We start from the raw sequence: 22,176 nt of genomic DNA, 5'->3' as shown, positions 1-22,176 counted from the left end.
GACTAGTTTAAACCTGGGACCTGTTGCTGGTAAGGAGACACCAGACCACACATGACACGTAGAGTTCAGAAGAGTTCAGTGAGACTAGCGATGATATAACCAAATACTTAATGATTTCAGCGTCAGCTCCACTGCACTCCCTGTAAAAGGATCTTAATACTAACTAAATTTAGTGGAAGGGGCTCAAGGCTTTCCTATGTTTAGTTAGCTGGTAAAATAACGTCGAAAAAGCAGTTAAGTTTAGCACTGGAAATTTTATTCTACTCACAAAACATTGTTTATAAATTGCACTATTGATAAAAGGAAATGTTTTAATACAGGATGATAAAAACCAACTGCGTTCAACAAAAATGTGAACGAATATTCCCTGAATTGGTTTCCAAGTTCTACAATGGATCGAAGGATGACCTATGCCATATCACATCTATAATCTAGGTTTAAATTAAGTTTCACAAAAGAGAAAACTATCAAAATGGTCTACAGTGACCCTCAATTATCTTTAATTACTCATCTAACTTGTCGTAAATTACAGTGGCTGATGTGGCTTCTCAATAATTATATGACAGAAAAATCATCGCGTTTCAGATTTCAACTTACGTAGCAAATGTGAATACCATGAGCTTTAATTGACGATCGACACTAATATTACGTAAAAAGGGGATGTAACAGATGAGACTTCTGCAGTTCTGAGTGAAGCCTTATGCGCTCAAAAATGCGGCATCGCGTGCGTTCATCACCTTGTCGGTGTTCGTCAGGGGGCGGCGGCCAGCGCAGCTCCCTACAGCTCGCCGTCTCGGAAGCAACTCCTTCCTAACTTCTCCTTACTACAATTTACCGATGTTGGTTTTAAAAAAAACTGTCTGGCTGTGTTTTCATCTGACCAATCAGGGTCTCAATGTTAACCTTAAGCTCTGCCTACAAAAATTATGTCTATCCAATGAGAAACGTTATACTTTTCGTAGTGGGGCAATGTTTTTAAAGTTTGCAACGTAACAGAGACGCGAAAAAGTCTCACGCTAAAACTTGCAGCTGGTGTGGCCCTTTTAGTGTTATCGTAAGATCTATACTGTTCTTCTGGAGGGCTCTATCTTTTAACATGGGCTGGTGGGTGGTCCTGTCGGTTACTTTTCGTGGTGGGGCAATGTTTTTAACGTTTGCAACGTAACAGAGACGCGAAAAAGTCTCGCGCTAAAACTTGCGGCTTGTGTGGCCCTTTTAGTGTTATCGTCAGATCTATACTGTTCTTCTGGAGGGCTCTAACTTTTAAAATGGGCTGGGGGGTGGTCCTAGCGGTTAGCTGGCGACGTGGGTGTCCGTCCCTTATCGTAGGGCCTTCTATCTTAACACGGTTCTGCTCTCGGCTTCTCTTCTCGTTTCTCCCCTCGGAACTGCGTCTGTCTCACGGTGGGAAGGTATGACATGCATTTAGGTATTCTTGTATTAGTCTGTGGTATTCCATTTGCTCACTCGTTACTCGTATTACTTTGGTTAATTTAATGTCAGGATTTATTTGGAGCTATGTAACATACTGCCGGATTTGCTTATCATGTCAGGGTTTTCATCGAAGGTGTTGGATTTGCCTGACACCTTACAGACCTACTGAACGTTCTTGTAGTCACCGAAGCACCAGTTGCACATCGCATCTATGTTGATGAATCCGGGGCGCTGAGTGCCTGCCTGATAATTGCTCCGTCCTCAAGTTCTGTCTTCTCTCTAGGTCGACTGTTTCCGTCTCGATGCTTTTTTCGGCCATGGTTCACCCATTCCTGCCAACATCGTCGAACAGTGGTGTGGGGCGGCGGGTGGAATTTAATTGTTGTTATAAGATGTTTTGTTTTTCCCGGCCGATGCACCATATGTAGGGCGGCGGGTGGAATTTTAATTGTTAATATATAATGTAGAATGTAAAGTAGAAAAGATGCATTTCCCGGCCAATGCACCATATGTGGGGCGGCGGGTCCAATTAATTGTTGTTAAATGTTCCTATTGTTTATGCAGTCTTTTGCTGTTCTCAACACTGGCTCTCTAACTACAATATTGGCAACCAGAAAGTGATTAACAAAACGTGAAGCCTGTAATTAGAATTCCTAGCGCCCACTTCATCTGAGAAATATACTTATAGCTACAGCTTATAGCTCTGAGGAATTAGGAGATTGTCTGGGATTCATAATCAAAAACGATTCTCTAAAAATGTTCACTATATTCTGAAAGTCACAGACCAAAAAGAATCCACACAATCCAACTAACAGAGCAGTTCAGAGTCTAATGCGCTGATACAACTATAACTGTTCAAATTAAATGTTTAAGTGAATGCTCGCCATAATTTGATGATAATGTTCATCAAACGCCACGCTAAATAATGGTAGAATGTCCGTCCCATGGCTGCACGAGAAAATACGACATACGCAAACTGAAGATAGATCATTAAAGTCATCCCAGAATTAACACTTCACTCGAAAACGATTTCATGGTTACGCGTATCCCGAGTAACTTATTACGGCATCTGAGGCTGTTTATAGCAATGATACCGACGCTACGCGACTCCTGGCACAGGTGGTGTGCTATTCAGCGTCTGGAGAGAACTGGGGCCTTTTTTTCTCTCGCGCAGCGTTCTTATATATAAAGCCGCGGTGCGGACGGCTAAGGGAACGCCTGATCAATTCCGCTCTACCGACGAGCCGCTGGGTTAGTAATGCACCACTTTAAGTTATTGAATAAATCATCGCTTCCTTTGCTGATGGCCGATGAAGCTCTCAATTTAAATGTGCATTCAGCACACAGGTAAGTAATCATAATAAAAGTCTGACGTGGCTAAGTCAAATATTTTGGGCGAGAGAATTAATTTAATTTGCTATAGTTTTATAGTTATTCAATTGAAACTTCTCACATCTTTATTATTATAGCGGATCTCCCTTCTACTTAAATTTAAACATCCTAGCCTTATTTATTTGCCTACTTAATCTATCTTGCTTCCTTAATTCTTAAGACAAAACCCAGAAAATCGTGAATTTCAACAAAAATTTTAATTTGTGAGATCCAGAATACTGTTTCTACTAAATTATTATGCAAAAGGAATCTAAATATAAATTTTTAAGTTTCTAGCTCTTTTCTGTTGCGCCAATGATTTTTACAGAAAAACGTCCAAATTTCGAAAATGGTTAAAGTTATTGAACTGATATTCAACACATATTGATTCAGTATTAGTCCTGACATGCTAGAAACCTTTCAGGTTATTTAAGTGATTCTTAAAGTATTGCGCAACATTTATGACGTCAGAGCTAGTTACAGCGGACTGGCTGGCACACAATGGAAAGACTGATGTGAATTTTATATGGCGTGAGTAGGCTGCTTCCCTACAGTGGCATCGATCCTTTTGAAATGTCGAGCGATTCACTGATTACTCCAACTCGCTTCTTTGAGGCTAACTATATATTCTCTCTCGAATCCTTACATCTGCACATATTGTTCACGTGCCTTTGTCCAACTGACTAAAAGGAATGAAATTCCTATGATTTTGTGCTCAAATACCCCGTGATTGGTTGGTTGATTTGGGTGAAGGGGACCAAACAGCGTGGTCATCGGGCCCATTGGATTAGGAAATGATGGGCAAAGAAGTCGGCCACGCCCTTTCAAAGCAACTATCCCGGCATTTGCCTGAAGCGATTAAGGGAAATCACGACAAACCTAAATCAGGATGACGGAGCGCGGATTTGAACTATCGTCCTGCCGAATGCGAGTCCAGTGTGCTAACCACTGCGCTACACCGCTAGGTAACAACCGCTTGCTCCTGTGTTTGCTGTCTTTGGCAGCAGCGTGGTGCAACAGAGCTGCAGCGTCACACATTCATCCATCTACCGCCAATGTGTGTGGTTTGAAATGTTCCGTCGATACGTGTGTGAATATTAATCTATGACCGTTTGTGTAGCTCCTTCGTGGTGCATTCTTCTTTCTTCCTTAGAGTGTACAGTAACCAACAACGGTTCAGAAAGTGAGTTTGCTCCTTTGTTGTTCAAGGAGAGAGCAGAAGCAGAATTAATCTCAATCTCAATAAGTTCCTTAACGCACTATGCTCGTAAATGGCAGTTCGTGCAAGAATCTCTGGGTCCATAGGATCACTAATACCACGGCAATGTTCTGCAGGCTCAGATTTGTACCGTATACACCGGTCTTCTCAGCCTTGATGTCTGATCAACGTATGGTATATTCGGCAGTTTCTCTCAAAACTGGCCCGTAATCTAATTAATAGCCCAATATTCAAATTAGATGGGCAAGACAATTCAAATTACAAGCTATGTATGAAAATATGCGAGCTGCCACAACAAACATCAACATTATGCATTTATTAAGCGTTTCTTCATACCACTCCTATATGGCGGTGAAAGCTATGTGTAATTTTTCTGTGAACTGAGTCCTCTGGCTGACTGTGAGAAGAAAAGTGCCGAAAGAGTTGAATAGCAGATGGGTCGTAAACCTGGTTTTCGCTAAAAAACAGAGTGTGTAGGCGAGTATATCGAAGGGCGACGGACGCTGGTTGGGACTTACCTTGCAGCCCTGGTGAGGGTCGCAGCAGTGGGATCATCAAGCTGTAAACTCTCACTGTGAGAAGCAGCGGTAGAACACTTTCCAAAAGAGAAAGGGATCTGTAATGGGATGGGAAGACATGGGACACTTATTTCTAGAGGAATCTGATGAATTTAAAGGAGGTCAGGGAAAATGATGTATACATTTTGTAAGAAAGTTATGGTGTAACAGAGTATACAGGGCTCTAACTTAGGTGCGACGAATTGAGTTGTGGTGAGCGGCATATGCCGATTGCGAGAGTCAAACATTCCGTGCTACGAACGCATCTCTGTGTCTTACTGAGCCAAAGATTTTGTTCTTTAAACGTTTTGTGAAGGAAATGGAGGGACCAGACGTGTGGGAGGAGGAGAGAGATTTTATTACTGTGAGACGACCTTACGGTAAATAGTAAATGTTCAAATATTCGATATTACGAGACGTAGATCACTCATAAATAAAGTTTGGAACGATAGTGCGATCCTGCATTTTCCACGGTCCAGAATTCGTTGAGAGATTATCTCCGAATTAATAAACTTTAGCTCGCTAAATTGTTGGATCTATCACCCAGATTCATCAAACAACATAGCACACGGTTGTGCCGAACGATCTGCACAGCGAGTAAAGGTTTTAAAGATTTCAGGTGGAGACGACAACGACGAGGAATTTCCGCGAGATCGCCCGCCATTGCCGAACACATCTCTTGCAACCCTGTGGTATTTAAAACGAATTATTTAGATTTTCCAGGTTTTCAGGAGAGCAAAGGTAAAAGGAAATAAACAAATAAACTAAACTAACGAATACCAATAACTGAACCAATAATTAAAATAAAAGCACACATAAAGAATACTTACTTATAATAATAAATAAAGAATATATTAAATTAACTAACCAATAATAGTAATATATTTAATTGGTATCAGAGCACAGGACGTCCAACAATTAGCAATTGTTGTATATATTGTATTTCCCTATTATCTGCATGTACTAATCCATATACTGTGTGTGTGTGTTTTACGTACAGTAATTAATGTTGGTGGAGTCCAGTCGTGTGAGCTGAGCAGTCCCGATCCCAACCGCAGAACTTCACATCGCTGCAAGCTGTATAAGGCAAGCACACACAACAATGAACATTCTTGTCTCAATGTGGATCTACGATCTAAATGGTCTCAACCTGTACATTGTAGAACAGTGCTATAGTTTCAGTTCGTTTCTGTATTTTCTTCATAAGTAGTCATAGGCAATTATTCTGCGCAGTCTTTTCAAGACAATTTTTTATGTAAAGTTGTACAATTAGTTGTGTAAATGCATATACTTATTTGGTGTTTCTAATTGGGTTATAGTTAAGACTCGATCACAAATTAAAATGGATAAAGAAAACGTTTCACAGGTTCATGAAATCTGTGAAATTCCTAGTGTAGAGGAGAGTGCAGCTTCGTCTCGGCAGAAGACAAATCCTTCATCTTTAATTTTGGGACAGGTGAGACTCTTATCTGTGCCGGTAACGACATCACAAAAGCAAATTGATATGTCAGTACTGGTGCAGGAAATGTCACTGAAACAAGCTGGTATGTCACAGGAACAAGCTGATATGTCATTGGTGGTACAAACAGTATCGCAAAAGAAAACTGATATTTCAGCGTTGGTACAAACTGTATCACAGAATCAAGCAAACATGTGTCGAAAACAAACTGACACGTCAGCTGCAATTCAGGCAATAGTTAGCCAGCAACAACAAATCTCAAATGAGATAACGGAATTGCGAAATACGCAAAAGCAGTTTCCTCTGGAAACTCAAAAGATTACCCAAGAAATGCAAACCATTAGATCGAAGCAAGAGGAAGTATAGTTAACAGAGACTGTGACTAGCATAGCTTCTGGGTATGATCAGTTGATACAAACAAATTTCAGTAAGCACCAACAAGATTTCTCAACTAAACTAGACGAATGGGCATCCGCTAAAGAACAGTAGGTGATTCAATGTGTAGACGAAAGCATAAAAGAAGCGGTAAAAAAATTGCCTATTGACAGTTTACCAATTTCAGATAATATTAAGGAAGATATCAAGAAGGTAAAAGAACAATTAGGAGCGAATTTCAAACACTGGAAGATCGAAATAGTCCAATCAGTCGAAAATATTTCGAAAGATGTGGAACAGATTCGAGGACCAGTAAGAGATTGTAGAAACGAAACGAGCTACGTGAAGCAATGCGAACGCAGGTATCGAGCCAAGAATCATGGTTTGGTAACGGACATGCTTCGCCTATGGGGAATGTAAATTAAAAAGGAATGTATGCAGTGCCACAACCTAATAATTTGTACGCTGCAATGCCAATGGAAGAAAAATTGATGAATCATCGGCTATTTCAGCCGTTCTCTCCTGACCTAAAATCAATAAACGCTCCTGTATCCATACGAGGATTTCGTGGCGTATTGCCAAGGGCATGGACTGAAGGTTATATTCAAGGTGATGCTGCGTTAAGGATCACGGATATGATGGATACGTGTGAAACTTACGAAGTATTTGAGGAGGCATTTCTCGGTAAGTATTCGTCCAGTGACGTGCAAAAATGATTAAGGAAAGAAGTCTTTAACCCGGAACCTTTCCTTTCAAAATCTGGAAGTCTACTGTCATATTTTGAGAAATATTGAAACAAAGCAAGATACTGGAATGAGTCTATAACGCATAAGAATATTTTGCGGATTTTGAAGGCGAAAAATTAATACACGCGTCAGAGTAGACTGTAGAACAATTTTTGTCAGTCTTGGAATCCACTGACTTGATCGAAGAAGACATTAAGGCAAGTGCACATAGACACAGATCGTATTCACAGGCGAATAATGCCTACGGTAGCCGTGCGAGCAATCAGCTAAGAAACAAATGCGAGTCGCGCCCTGCAACATTTTAATAATTACAACCAACATCGTAACCAGCGTAGCGGTAATGGGTATGGGTTTCCGCTATGGCAAAAACAGATAGTATAGACACGATAGACGATACAATCCGGGATATAATGTAAATCCAAGTACTACGAATTGGCAAAACAATAACAGACAGACGTAGTCTTCTGTGCCAATGAATAATAACTGGATACATCAGACACCAGTTACTACAGAAATGAGAGAGGGTGCAATTCATGCAAATGAATCATGCTCGGAAAACTAATTCCAATCGAATCGTGCCCCGGAGGAACGGTCAAGGAAAGGCGTAGGGGCTATGGGCAGAAAGTTCGTATGATGAGATATAACGAGGGTAAGTTGTGCTGACACAACTAAACATACAGAAGAATACTTATCAGATCCCATATCTGCAATTAAAGTTATAATAGAGGTTAAACCAGTGACAGTAGTCTTGGATACGGGCACGTCGGTAAAATATGCAGGATCTATGAACCTATTTAATAAATTAATGAAGAAGACCCAGTTATCTACTTTTCCTGCCCGACATTGCAAAATACTAGGAGCGTTTGGCACGCGATCCTAACCCATGAGGTTGCAGACGATGCTGAAACTGAATCTAGGAAATGCAGCGATAACATGCGCGCGCGTTCCTAGTACTTGATAAATTAATAGTCGACTCTGTTCTTGGATTAGAGACTATCCGGGAGAAGGACGCAAAATTAGACTTCTCTGCCTGGAAAGTAGATTTTTGGATCGACGGAGCCCTAGCCCAGGCAGACTTGTTACGGAAAGAGGGAAAACGTGGAAGACACTGCCGAGGGGCAAAGTTACAATTAATAATAAAAGAGTGCCGCCAATTCAAGACAAGTTCGATTACAGTTAAGCAAGTAGTAGAAGTATCCGAGCAGATACAACAGAAGTTAAGTGAGCCAAAGCACCTTAAGGAAGAGCAGAGGATGCAATTGTCTGTTATTTTATACAACTATATGAGAGTATTCGAAGAGCAACTAGGTATCATCATGGGATATACGTCATCGAAAGTCAAGCCACACAGAACATACACTCCTGGAAATTGAAATAAGAACACCGTGAATTCATTGTCCCAGGAAGGGGAAACTTTATTGACACATTCCTGGGGTCAGATACATCACATGATCACACTGACAGAACCACAGGCACATAGACACAGGCAACAGAGCATGCACAATGTCGGCACTAGTACAGTGTATATCCACCTTTCGCAGCAATGCAGGCTGCTATTCTCCCATGGAGACGTTCGTAGAGATGCTGGATGTAGTCCTGTGGAACGGCTTGCCATGCCATTTCCACCTGGCGCCTCAGTTGGACCAGCGTTCGTGTTGGACGTGCAGACCGCGTAAGACGACGCTTCATCCAGTCCCAAACATGCTCAATGGGGGACAGATCCGGAGATCTTGCTGGCCAGGATAGTTGACTTACACCTTCTAGAGCACGTTGGGTGGCACGGGATACATGCGGACGTGCATTGTCCTGTTGGAACAGCAAGTTCCCTTGCCGGTGTAGGAATGGTAGAACGATGGGTTCGATGACGGTTTGGATGTACCGTGCACTATTCAGTGTCCCCTCGACGATCACCAGTGGTGTACGGCCAGTGTAGGAGATCGCTCCCCACACCATGATGCCGGGTGTTGGCCCTGTGTGCCTCGGTCATATGCAGTCCTGATTGTGGCGCTCACCTGCACGGCGCCAAACACGCATACGACCATCATTGGCACCAAGGCAGAAGCGACTCTCATCGCTGAAGACGACACGTCTCCATTCGTCCCTCCATTCACGCCTGTCGCGACACCACTGGAGGCGGGCTGCACGATGTTGGGGCGTGAGCGGAAGACGGCCTAACGGTGTGCGGGACCGTAGCCCAGCTTCATGGAGACGGTTGCGAATGGTCCTCGCCGATACCCCAGGAGCAACAGTGTCCCTAATTTGCTGGGAAGTGGCGGTGCGGTCCCCTACGGCACTGCGTAGGATCCTACGGTCTTGGCGTGCATCCGTGCGTCGCTGCGGTCCGGTCCCAGGTCGACGGGCACGTGCACCTTCCGCCGACCACTGGCGACAACATCGATGTACTGTGGAGACCTCACGCCCCACGTGTTGAGCAATTCGGCGGTACGTCCACCCGGCCTCCCGCATGCCCACTATACGCCCTCGCTCAAAGTCCGTCAACTGCACATACGGTTCACGTCCACGCTGTCGCGGCATGCTACCAGTGTTAAAGACTGCGATGGAGCTCCGTATGCCACGGCAAACTGGCTGACACTGACGGCGGCGGTGCACAAATGCTGCGCAGCTAGCGCCATTCGACGGCCAACACCGCGGTTCCTGGTGTGTCCGCTGTGCCGTGCGTGTGATCATTGCTTGTACAGCCCTCTCGCAGTGTCCGGAGCAAGTATGGTGGGTCTAACACACCGGTGTCAATGTGTTCTTTTTTCCATTTCCAGGAGTGCACTTCCATAGTTTCTATCCCGTTCCTTGGAACAACGCAATGCAGTGGACCAAGAAATAGAGAGGATGTTAGGCTGGAATATGACTGAACCTTCAGACAGTCCTTACTGCAGTCCGCTTCTCGTTGTGCCAAAACCAGGTCGAAAAGTATGTCTGGTACTCGATGTTCGTGTAGTTACCACAATTATTGCTCCAATATGTAACCCAGAAGATATAGGTGAGCTGATTCAAAAGGTCAATGGAGTGTAGTATTTTACAACAATTGATTTGCCCGCTTCACACTGGCAGGTCAAGTTAGATGAAGATTCAAGGAAGTATACTGCACGCTGCTAGGAGTTATCATCAAGGTTCTTCCATTTGGTTTTAATATCAGTGCAGGAGTATTCATATCTGCATTGGATGCAGCCTTAGGACCTGAACTAAGGAGTCAGCTAATATTATTTGTCGATGACATCCTGATAGCTACAGATACCTGGGAAGAACATGTGAATATATTGACAAGAGTATTAGAGATATTTTCTAGTGTGGTAATAACAGCGAAACTACAAAAGTTACATTTCTGCCTGGAGAAAATAAAATTATTAGGACGTTTGATAAATTCAAGAGGTATTTTATCCAATGGAAAGAAGACTAGTGGAATAAAAAAATTTCCTGTTCCTAGAACGAAAAGTCAGGATTTCGAGGTCTTGCATCGTTTTTTCGTCGATTCGCTGAGGATCAGTCGATGAATTCAGAGTCATTATTAAATTTGTTAAGGAAGAATGTGAATTGGCAGCGGACTGAGGACCTTTTGCCCAACAGCTTTCGCTAGTAGGAAAGTGACGTGAGATCTTAGACTACAACAGAACTGGTGGCTCTTGCACTAGTGTGGGATTTCATAAAGTTTCATTATTATTTATATGGAGCAAGAACCACAGTATATTGTGACCATCAATCTCATAGCTTTTTACCAACCTGTAAGCTATTAATGCGAGATTAGGAAAGTCGGTGGTCGCTCTCCAGGAATACCAATTTCGTATTACATATATCCAAGGAAAGGAGAATATCATAGCAGACGAGAGATCAGGTAAACCGAAGATACTATTTAAAGTTATGTGGAGATATGACAAGAATCCAACAAAGTGATCCAAGGTGGATAAATATTCGACAGATATTAGAAGATCCAAGTAAAGATAAAATAATCCAGTACTATTAGGTAGTGAATTATGTAATACACTCCTGGAAATGGAAAAAAGAACACATTGACACCGGTGTGTCAGACCCACCATACTTGCTCCGGACACTGCGAGAGGGCTGTACAAGCAATGATCACACGCACGGCACAGCGGACACACCAGGAACCGCGGTGTTGGCCGTCGAATGGCGCTAGCTGCGCAGCATTTGTGCACCGCCGCCGTCAGTGTCAGCCAGTTTGCCGTGGCATACGGAGCTCCATCGCAGTCTTTAACACTGGTAGCATGCCGCGACAGCGTGGACGTGAACCGTATGTGCAGTTGACGGACTTTGAGCGAGGGCGTATAGTGGGCATGCGGGAGGCCGGGTGGACGTACTGCCGAATTGCTCAACACGTGGGGCGTGAGGTCTCCACAGTACATCGATGTTGTCGCCAGTGGTCGGCGGAAGGTGCACATGCCCGTCGACCTGGGACCGGACCGCAGCGACGCATGGATGCACGCCAAGACCGTAGGATCCTACGCAGTGCCGTAGGGGACCGCACCGCCACTTCCCAGCAAATTAGGGACACTGTTGCTCCTGGGGTATCGGCGAGGACCATTCGCAACCGTCTCCATGAAGCTGGGCTACGGTCCCGCACACCGTTAGGCCGTCTTCCGCTCACGCCCCAACATCGTGCAGCCCGCCTCCACTGGTGTCGCGACAGGCGTGAATGGAGGGACGAATGGAGACGTGTCGTCTTCAGCGATGAGAGTCGCTTCTGCCTTGGTGCCAATGATGGTCGTATGCGTGTTTGGCGCCGTGCAGGTGAGCGCCACAATCAGGACTGCATACGACCGAGGCACACAGGGCCAACACCCGGCATCATGGTGTGGGGAGCGATCTCCTACACTGGCCGTACACCACTGGTGATCGTCGAGGGGACACTGAATAGTGCACGGTACATCCAAACCGTCATCGAACCCATCGTTCTACCATTCCTAGACCGGCAAGGGAACTTGCTGTTCCAACAGGACAATGTACGTCCGCATGTATCCCGTGCCACCCAACGTGCTCTAGAAGGTGTAAGTCAACTACCCTGGCCAGCAAGATCTCCGGATCTGTCCCCCATTGAGCATGTTTGGGACTGGATGAAGCGTCGTCTCACGCGGTCTGCACGTCCAGCACGAACGCTGGTCCAACTGAGGCGCCAGGTGGAAATGGCATGGCAAGCCGTTCCACAGGACTACATCCAGCATCTCTACGATCGTCTCCATGGGAGACTAGCAGCCTGCATTGCTGCGAAAGGTGGATATACACTGTACTAGTGCCGACATTGTGCATGCTCTGTTGCCTGTGTCTATGTGCCTGTGGTTCTGTCAGTGTAATCATGTGATGTTCTGACCCCAGGAATGTGTCAATAAAGTTTCCCCTTCCTGGGACAATAAATTCACGGTGTTCTTATTTCAATTTCCACGAGTGTATTTCATCGTATGAGCAATATGAATCAGAGTGTGTGTGTGTGTATACCCGAAGAATATGAGGAGAGGTTAATAACGTATACTCACAACACTTGAAGACATTTTGGTGTTGCAAAATGTGCAGACAAACTGAGAATGTACTGTTACTTTTCAGACTTATGTAGAAGAGTATGGAGGGTTTTGAGAAAATATGTAATATGTCAGAAAACCAAACCTAACAACAGAAATAGTAAAGGCTTGTTACATTCGATCATTCCTGAAAAATCGCTAGCTATTTTATCGGTCAATATCTGTGGACCGTTACCGAGGGCTAGGGAAGGCTGTAAATATATAGTAGCTTTCTTGGAAGTATTTACCAAATATTCAAATTCTATCCAATGAAAACTGTTACCACAGTACCAATTCTGAATCATCTATTCTATGACTACATTCCGTGGGTTGGGAAACCGAACACGGTTGTATACGACAATGCTACAAATTTTACCGGATGTAGGTGGAGGTAAGCACTACCGAGAGAAAATATAACATAAGTCTTGACTTCCAAATATAATCCGGGTGTGAACCCGATTGCGAGGGTTTTTCGCGATTTAAACACGTTTATGTGCATCTATTTCCAAGTGAAATAAACAAGATGGCTAGAATATCTCGATACCTTTGAGGAAATCATGAACAATTTGCCTCATATGACCACAAACTTAACACTGGCTGAACTAATGTTTCAGAGAATAGAAACAAATGAATCGACAGATAAGATTACGAAGATATCAGGAGAAGAAACCCACTGGCAAGATAAGATTACAACATCGTTAATAAATCTCACCGAAAAGGCAAGAAAAAGGAAGACAGATTTTGACAAGAGGATATTACAAAGACAATCCTTTTGCATTGGGGAAAGAGTATTATTGCGTACACATCCACGTGCACCATTACTGAACAAATCAAGTAAGAAATAGCAATTACTGTATGAAGGACCATTTGAGGTAATTAGGATACCAAATCCAGGAGCATATCTATTAGGACATCGTGAAACAAGATATGTAAACGGATTGTATGCCCATAATGATTTTAAAAAGTTTCATTCCTAAAGGAACGAAGGAATGCCAAAGAAAGAAAATAATTTTAACTGAGAATAATGTAAGGAATTTTTTTTATTATTTCAGATAAGCGTATGATGATTCAACAGCAGTGTATAAGAGATGATTCATAGTGATTATGTAAATATACATATTTTGTTTCAGAAACATGATTTTTAGTTTTATTAAGGAAATGTTAATTATGATGTTTCTTATTTCAGTTAATACTACAGTTATTAGTGGATATCTGTCTCAGTTTATTTATGAAAATGTTAGTATTAAGTACCGTACATGAGAATATTCATGTCAAAAGCGTATCACTGCATGTGTTCAAGGCAACGGCATATTAAAACAGATGATTAAATGATTTAAAGACCAAAATCAGTTCACTTGGTGGAGTTTTACGAAATTTGATTGAGATAGATTACAAACGAGGATATTAGGAAGAACAATGCTGGAACAGGTTGAGCGAGTTATGTGTGATGTTGAGGGTGTTTGAAATTGTCATTATTTAAACTAAGAGTTATGACAACACATTAAGAGAGCCGACTGGGCTGACTTTATGTAGATTCGGGGGTAGTAATTACATTTGTAATTGAGTTCTGTAAAAGTCAGAGTCAGTTTTGCAGACTGACACATGTGCGGATTAGTGACGTATACAGTGAACAACAACGAACTTCCAATGAAATGTTCAGTGTTACCAGGTGCGAAATAAGTTATTAACATGTGTTGGTGCAGTGTCATAAAAAGGAACTAGCTAAGAGACGCAAGAGTGATTATTTGTGTGCTAAAGAGCAAAGATAAACTCAAGTGCGGTATATACGATAACGATTATTGTGCTTCATTAAAATAGTTTGTGAAGACACTAACGGGAATTATCACCAGAGCTTACCACGGACATCTTGATTGTGTTGATATGGTACTCTGACATTCGTAAGTAACTATATAGAGACAAAAATTGCTAAATGTGACGAGAGATTACCCGAATTATGAGTAATTAAGTTTTGTACTAATTCTTCATAATCTCTGAATTCAGTCCAGTAGCGTGAGAGCGAAAAGTATATGTACTAACCCGTTCTCTCACAGCGCATTTCCATGAATAATGATTAGCATTGATACTTTTTCCGGGATGTGTTACGTGTTCACACATCAGCGCCCTGTGAATAGCGATATGAGAGTTTTTACTACATGAGGATCAGCCTTGTTCCTGGCCATCCCCACACACTAGCAATAGGGTCATCCTCCGTATCTCCTCACACGTACTCCGCACGTTTCAACCAATACTATCTTCATATTTGTTTACGCCTGACTCCACCATTTGAAGAACACATAATGTAAAGACACTTTCAGATCTGTGAGTTAAAATTTTAAATATTTTTTGTAAATTACTGGATGGAACATAAGGTTAAATTAGTCGCGTTCCAGTTTTCCATGATATCCCTTAGGAACTCTCGCCCGAATGGGAAGGCTATTCCGATCGCAAGTCCATGGTCACATTAGTCGTTTACAGAGTTGCTTAAAAGGTTAATGTCAAATTATTCGACCTTGTAATCAGTATCGAGTGATTATGACAGCTACACAGATTACAAAAGTGGCAAAAGTTGTCTACCGCCACAGGCACATTCCACTCAGTAATATTGCACTAAAACAGCACAGTAATTTATTGTTGTAATTTTGGCCCCACATTGTGTAAGGAACGAAAATTCGCGCCCAAGTGGGGCAATATGGTGTAACAACGTATGCGGGGTTCTAATTTGGGTGCGACGAATTGATGTTGTGGTGAGCGGCCTATGCCGATTGCGAGAATCGGACGTTCCGTGCACCGAACGCATCTCTGTGTCTTACTGAGCCTAAGATTTTGTTTTTTAGACGTTTTGTGAAGGATATGAAGAGATCGGTCGTGTGAGAGGAGGAGGGAGATTTTATTGTTGTGAGACGCCATTACGGTATATAGTAAACGTTCAAATAGTTTTTTTGCACAAAATAAAATCCAATAACTAACATCAAGTATTCAAGGTGTGTACATCTCCATCCAAGAATTAGTTTTCACGGTACAGATAGTACAAGACGTAGATCGTTCGGAGGTGAAGTTTGCAACGATAGTGCCAACCTGCATTTTCCACGCTCATAATTCGTCTAGAGATTGTTGTTGTTGTTGTGGTCTTCAGTCCTGTGACTGGTTTGATGCAGCTCTCCATTCTACTCTATCCTGTGCAAGTGTCTTCATCTCCCAGTACCTACTGCAACCTACATCCTTCTGAATCTGCTTAGTGTATTCATCTCTTGGTCTCCCTCTACGAATTTTACCCTCCACGCTGCCCTCCAATACTAAATTGGTGATCCCTTGATGCCTCAGAACATGTCCCACCAACCGATCCCTCCTTCTGGTCAAGTTGTGCCAATGCTATTCAATACTTCCTCATTAGTTATGTGATCTACCCATCTAATCTTCAGTATTCTTCTGTAGCACCACATTTCGAAAGATTCTATTCTCTTCTTGTCCAAACTATTTACCGTCCATGTTTCACTTCCATACATGGCTACACTCCATACAAATACTTTCAGAAATGACTTCCTGACACTTAAATCTATACTCGATGTTAACAAATTTCTCTTCTTCAGAAACGCTTTCCTTGCCATTGCCAGTCTACATTTTATATCCTCTCTACTTCAACCATCATCAGTTATTTTGCTCCCCAAATAGCAAAACTCCATTTCTACTTTAAGTGCCTCATTTCCTAATCTAATTCCCTCAGCATCACCCGACTTAATTCGACTACGTTCCATTATCCTCGTTTTGCTTTTGTTAATCTTCATCTTATATCCTCCTTTCAAGACCCTATCCATTCCGTTCAACTGCTCTTCCAAGTCCTTTGCTGTCTCTGACAGAATTACAATGTCATCGGCGAACCTCAAAGTTTTTATTTCTTCTCCATGGATTTTAACACGTACTCCGAATTTTTCTTTTGTTTCCTTCACTGCTTGCTCAATATACAGATTGAATAACATCGGGGAGAGGCTACAACCCTGTCTCACTCCCTTTCCAACCACTGCTTCCCTTTCGTGCCCCTCGACTCTTATAACTGCCAACTGGTTTCTGTACAAATTGTAAATAGCCTTTCGCTCCGTGTATTTTACCCCTGCCACCTTCAGAATTTGAAAGAGAGTATTCCAGTCAACATTATCAAAAGCCTTCTCTAAGTCTACAAATGCTAGAAACGTAGGTTTGCCCTTCCTTAATCTAGCTTGTAAGATAAGTCGTAAGGTCTGTATTGCCTCACGTGTTCCAACATTTCTACGGAATCCAAACTGATCTTCCCCGAGGTCGGCTTCTATCACTTCTTTCCATTCGTCTCTAAAGAATTCGCGTTAGTATTTTGCAGCTGTGACTTATTAAACTGATAGTTCGGTAATTTTCACATCTGTCAACACCTGCTTTCTTTGGGATTGGATTTATTATATTCTTCTTGAAGTCTGAGGGTATTTAGCCTGTTTCATACATCTTGCTCACCAGATGGTAGAGTTTTGTCAGGACTGGCTCTCCCAAGGCCGTCAGTAGTTCCTATGGAATGTTGTCTACTCCGGGGGCCTTGTTTCGACTCAGGTCTTTCAGTGCTCTGTCAAACTCTTCACGCAGTATTGTATATCCTATTTCATCTTCATCTACATCCACTTCCATTTCCATAATATTGTCCTCAAGTACATCGCCCTTGTATAGACCCTCTATATACTTCTTCCACCTTTCTGCTTTCCCTTCTTTGCTTAGAACTTGGTTTCCATCTGAGCTCTTGATGTTCATACAAGTGGTTCTCTTATCTCCAAAGGTATCTTTAATTTTCCTGTAGGCTGTATCTATCTTACCCCTAGTGAGATAAGCCTCTACATCCTTACATTTGCCCTCTAGCCATCCCTGCTTAGCCATTTTGCACTTTCTGTCTATCTCATTTTTGAGACGTTTGTATTCCTTTTTGCCTGCTTCATTTACTGCATTTGTATATTTTTTCCTTTCATCAATTCATCAATCAAATTCAATATTTCTTCTGTTACCCAAGGATTTCTACTAGCCCTCGTCTTTTTACCTACTTGATCCTCTGCTGCCTTCACTATTTCATCCCTCAAAGCTACCCATTCTTCTTCTACTGTATTTCTTTCCCCAATTCCTTTCAATTGTTCCCTTATGCTCTCCCTGAAACTCTGTACAACCTCTGGTTGTTTCAGTTTAACCAGATCCCATCTCCTTAAATTCCCACCTTTTTGCAGTTTCTTCAGTTTTAATCTACAGTTCATAACCAATAGATTGTGGTCAGAGTATACGTCTGCCCCTGGAAATGTCTTACAATTTAAAACCTGGTTCCTAAATCTCTGTCTTACCATTATATAATCCATCTGAAACCTGTCAGTATCTCCAGGCTTCTTCCATGTATACAGCCTTCTTTTATGATTCTTGAACCAGCGTTAGCTATGATTAAGATGTGCTCTGTGCAAAATTCTACCAGGCGTATTTCTCTTTCATTTCTTAGCCCCAATCCATATTCACCTACTACGTTTCCTTCTCTCCCTTTTCCTACTACCGAATTCCAGTCACCCATGACTACCATGACTATTAAATTTTCGTCACCCTTCACTATTTGAATAATTTCTTTTATTTCATCATACATTTCTTCAATTTCTTCGTCATCTGCATAGCTAGTTGGCATATAAACTTGTACTACTGTAGTAGGTGTGGGCTTCGTATCTATCTTTTCCACAATAATGCGTTCACTATGCTGTTTGTAGTAGCTTACCCGCATTCCTATTTTCCTTTTCATTATAAAACCTACTCCTGCATTACCCCTATTAGATTTTGTGTTTATAACCCTGTAGTCACCTGACCAGAAGTCTTGTTCCTCCTGCCACCGAACTTCACTAATTCCCACTATATCTAACTTTAACCTATACATTTCCCTTTTTAAATTTTCTAACCTACCTGCCCGATTAAGGGATCTGACGTTCCACGCTCCGAACCGTAGAACGCCAGTTTTCTTTCTCCTGATAACGACATCCTCTTGAGTAGTCCCCGCCCGGAGATCCGAATGGGGGACTATTTTACCTCCGGAATATTTTACCCAAGAGGACGCCATCATCATTTAATCATACAGTAAAGCTGCATGCCCTCGGGAAAAATTACGGCCGTAGTTTCCCCTTGCTTTCAGCCGTTCGCAGTACCAGCACAGCCAGGCCGTTTTGGTTATCGTTACAAGGCTAGATCAGTCAATCATCCAGACTGTTGCCCTTGCAACTACTGAAACGGCTGCGGCCCCTCTTCAGGAACCACACGTTTGTCTGGCCTCTCAACAGATACCCCTTCGTTGTGGTTGCACCTACGGTACTGCTATCTGTATCGCTGAGGCACGCAAGCCTCCCCACCTACGGCAAGGTCCATGGTTCATGGGGGGTGGGGGGGGGGGGGGCGTCTAGAGATTATCTCCGAATTAATAAAGTTTAACTTGCTGAATTGTTGGACCTACCATGCAGATTCATCAAAAAACACAGTTGTGCCTAACGATCTGCATAGCGAGTAAAGGTCTTAGAGATTTCAGGTGGAGCAGATAACGACGAGGAATGTCAGCGAGATCGCCGCCACGGAATACATCTCTTGCCCTCCTGTGGTATTTGAAACGAAATATTTATATTTTCCAGTTTCTCAGGAGAGTAAAGATAAAGGTAAATACAGAAGTAAACTAAACCAATAATTGAAATAAAAGCACACGTAAAGAATATTTATTTACAATAATAAATAAATAATATTTTAATTAACTAACCAATAATAATGATATATTAAAAAGTTCAGGATTGATTCATGAAATTAATTTTGTATTGGATATGAGATTTCGCAAATGTCTGCGTGCAGCCATATCGTCGTCCAGAATATGAAGCAACCTCATAGTTGGAGAGAATTTCGGCTTCCTGCCTCACACTAAGAGAGAAATATGTGTTACTGTTTAATCGCAGCAGAATCTGGAAGAAGTGCGAGATTGCTAATATTTTAGTGAATTTTTCATTGGACAGAACTGGGAAGGTCCACAATGGCTAAGAAAATTCTGGTCGTGCCAAAACCAGCAAGTTTCTGAGAAGGAGGACGTATACTGACAAGGTGCTAGAGAAGGTCGTGTTGAAACCTTGTCTCAGAGCCGATCTCAGAAGCTAAGGTAAAGTTTGTAACTTCCAGCCACCACAGCAGATATGATCTGCATAATTAAGAATGATGCTTGTGCAGCATTTGCGCATGACGCGATGAGGCAGACATGAAGTCACTGTTTCGAGTTAGAGGTTTCCTTTTCTGCATTAATTCACGTGGTCAGCCAGCTGATCTCACCATGCGCTTACGCTAAGGAACTGGTGCTCACATTTACTGTCCTGTTAGCTGATTCAGCAGTGATTGGTGGTTTACGCAGACACAAATAATTCTACGTCATTATGATCATTTCCTTACAAATCCCATTCATCTGTGCCAAGGTAGTACTGTGAATGTTTAATAATACTTTTGAACCACCTTGTACATAATACCTGTATGTATTATCTATTCAGTATTGGAGTCAAGTCCATGTCTTTTAGCAATAAAGAGGACTATAATGCGATCTTTTATTTCAGTCTACAGATAGATGAAACACTACTAATTATGGAGTATCTATCCGAGATTCGGTGCCCATATTTCGTGTAGGACTGGGCAACCACTGTTTACATTCAATCGTAGATAGTGTTTAAAAAACCATTACTCAGAATATGATAAATCATGTCGGAAAGACTAGCTTGGTAAGGCAATAGGCTAATTCATTATTTTCAGAAGTCGCATGATTACCAGCTGGTCAATACTGAAAAACGTGTCTCATTTGTCCCTCTCTGTATCCAGCTTGGTGAAAGGTAACCTCAAGATAGGCTACCACAGATGTGTAACTTTCATGGAGTGAGACGACATGGACTATATGAACCACACGAGCTGGTTGCTGGCAACCTTCAGTCTGCATAATCCAATGAGTGTGAGTTGGTTTATTCTGTACTTTGGTTTTCTGTGCCGAGGGTTAATTTTTCAACTCACAGCGATCCCTCGTTTCATTTGTGCCTTGAAAATGATGGGGTGTTCGTGTAGCGAAACATCGGTGGTTTTTGAGTAAGATGTCTGGATGCATATCCGTATGTTCTCCGGATATGCGATTTGTCGAACTCGTATTATAGCGTAAAAAAGCACAGGTTAGCTAACCTGTTATAGGATCTGTCTAATTCTCTGGTGCATGCGGTGTGTATGCCTACTGTTTTCCACTATAATTATCCGGGCTGTTATGCCGTGGTCGGTTGATGAATTCTGTGTCAATTCCCAACGTTTCGTCCCCGTCTGCGGAGGACATCTTCAAGGGGGACTGTAGCTCTATGGAAGGTCCAACAAACCCACTGGCAGTAGCGAGCCAGTGGGTGTGTTGGACCTTCCATCGGGCTACAGTCCCGCCTGAAGATGTCCTCCGCAGACGGGGACGAAACGTTGGGAATTGACACAGAATTCATCAACCGACAACGGCATAACAGCCCATATAATTGACATGAAATTTACGGCCGTGTAAGTCTACATTTTAGTATGCCTACTCTTTGTCATCGGTTGATACAAACACTTAAACTGCCAGGCTCTGGGAGATCCGGCTACAATGGTAACATACACAACACAGTAACATACATCTCTTACAACGCTTATACAACGCTTCCTTACACGTAATGGTTTTCAATGCTGATTGCTCTCTGGCTAACAATTCTTGACGTTTTCTGTCATTTCACATACCGTTTGCAGTCTGATTGTGTAGTTTGTCGCAATTACTCAGATCATTGCATTTCAGCATATAAGTGTAAAGACTTTCGTTACGGGACTTTTTGCTTTCGTAAATAACTGCAGCACTCTAGGCCCTGCCGAACATGGAGCACCGCCTGATTGAGGACGCCGAGAATGTAGATAGCTTCTAGCCACTGCCGTACTTTGTTAAGTTAGTTAATCTCACCAGTAGCAGTGTCCGCCCCATAGATTGTGGGTTGACTCACACACAGTAGTCCCGTATAGTGTAGTTTCTCCACATTTTAGATGGGGAGTGGTTACGTATAGTTAGGAAGGCAACGCCTGACGAGGTAAGAATTCATTTTGTTTGGCAGGGACACAATTGGCAGTGCACCGTAGGGATGGCTATGATTTTGTTTTATTTCTTTTGTTAGGAAAAACAATAAAAATAAAAAAAGATGGCGAAGTGATTAGCGCATCTGCATCTCAATTACGAGATCCGGGTTCGAATCTCAGTCCAGCACAAAATTTTTAACTTTCCCCATTGATTTAAGAAAGGTAAAATAGCTGAGTGGTCAGCGTGACGGACTGCTGTCCTACGGGCCCGGGTTCGATTCCCGGCTGTGTCAGAGATTTTCTCCGCTCAGGGACTGGGTGTTGTGCTGTCTACATCATCATTTCATCCCCATCTGGCGATCAGGTCGCCCAATGTGGCGTCGAATGTAATAAGAGCTGCACC

The sequence above is a fragment of the Schistocerca cancellata genome, chromosome 1, assembly GCF_023864275.1.
Source record: "Schistocerca cancellata isolate TAMUIC-IGC-003103 chromosome 1, iqSchCanc2.1, whole genome shotgun sequence".
NCBI classification, from domain to species: Eukaryota; Metazoa; Arthropoda; class Insecta; order Orthoptera; family Acrididae; genus Schistocerca; species Schistocerca cancellata.
The sequence above is the reverse complement of the archived record's forward strand: the minus strand, read 5'-3'. Positions refer to the sequence as shown.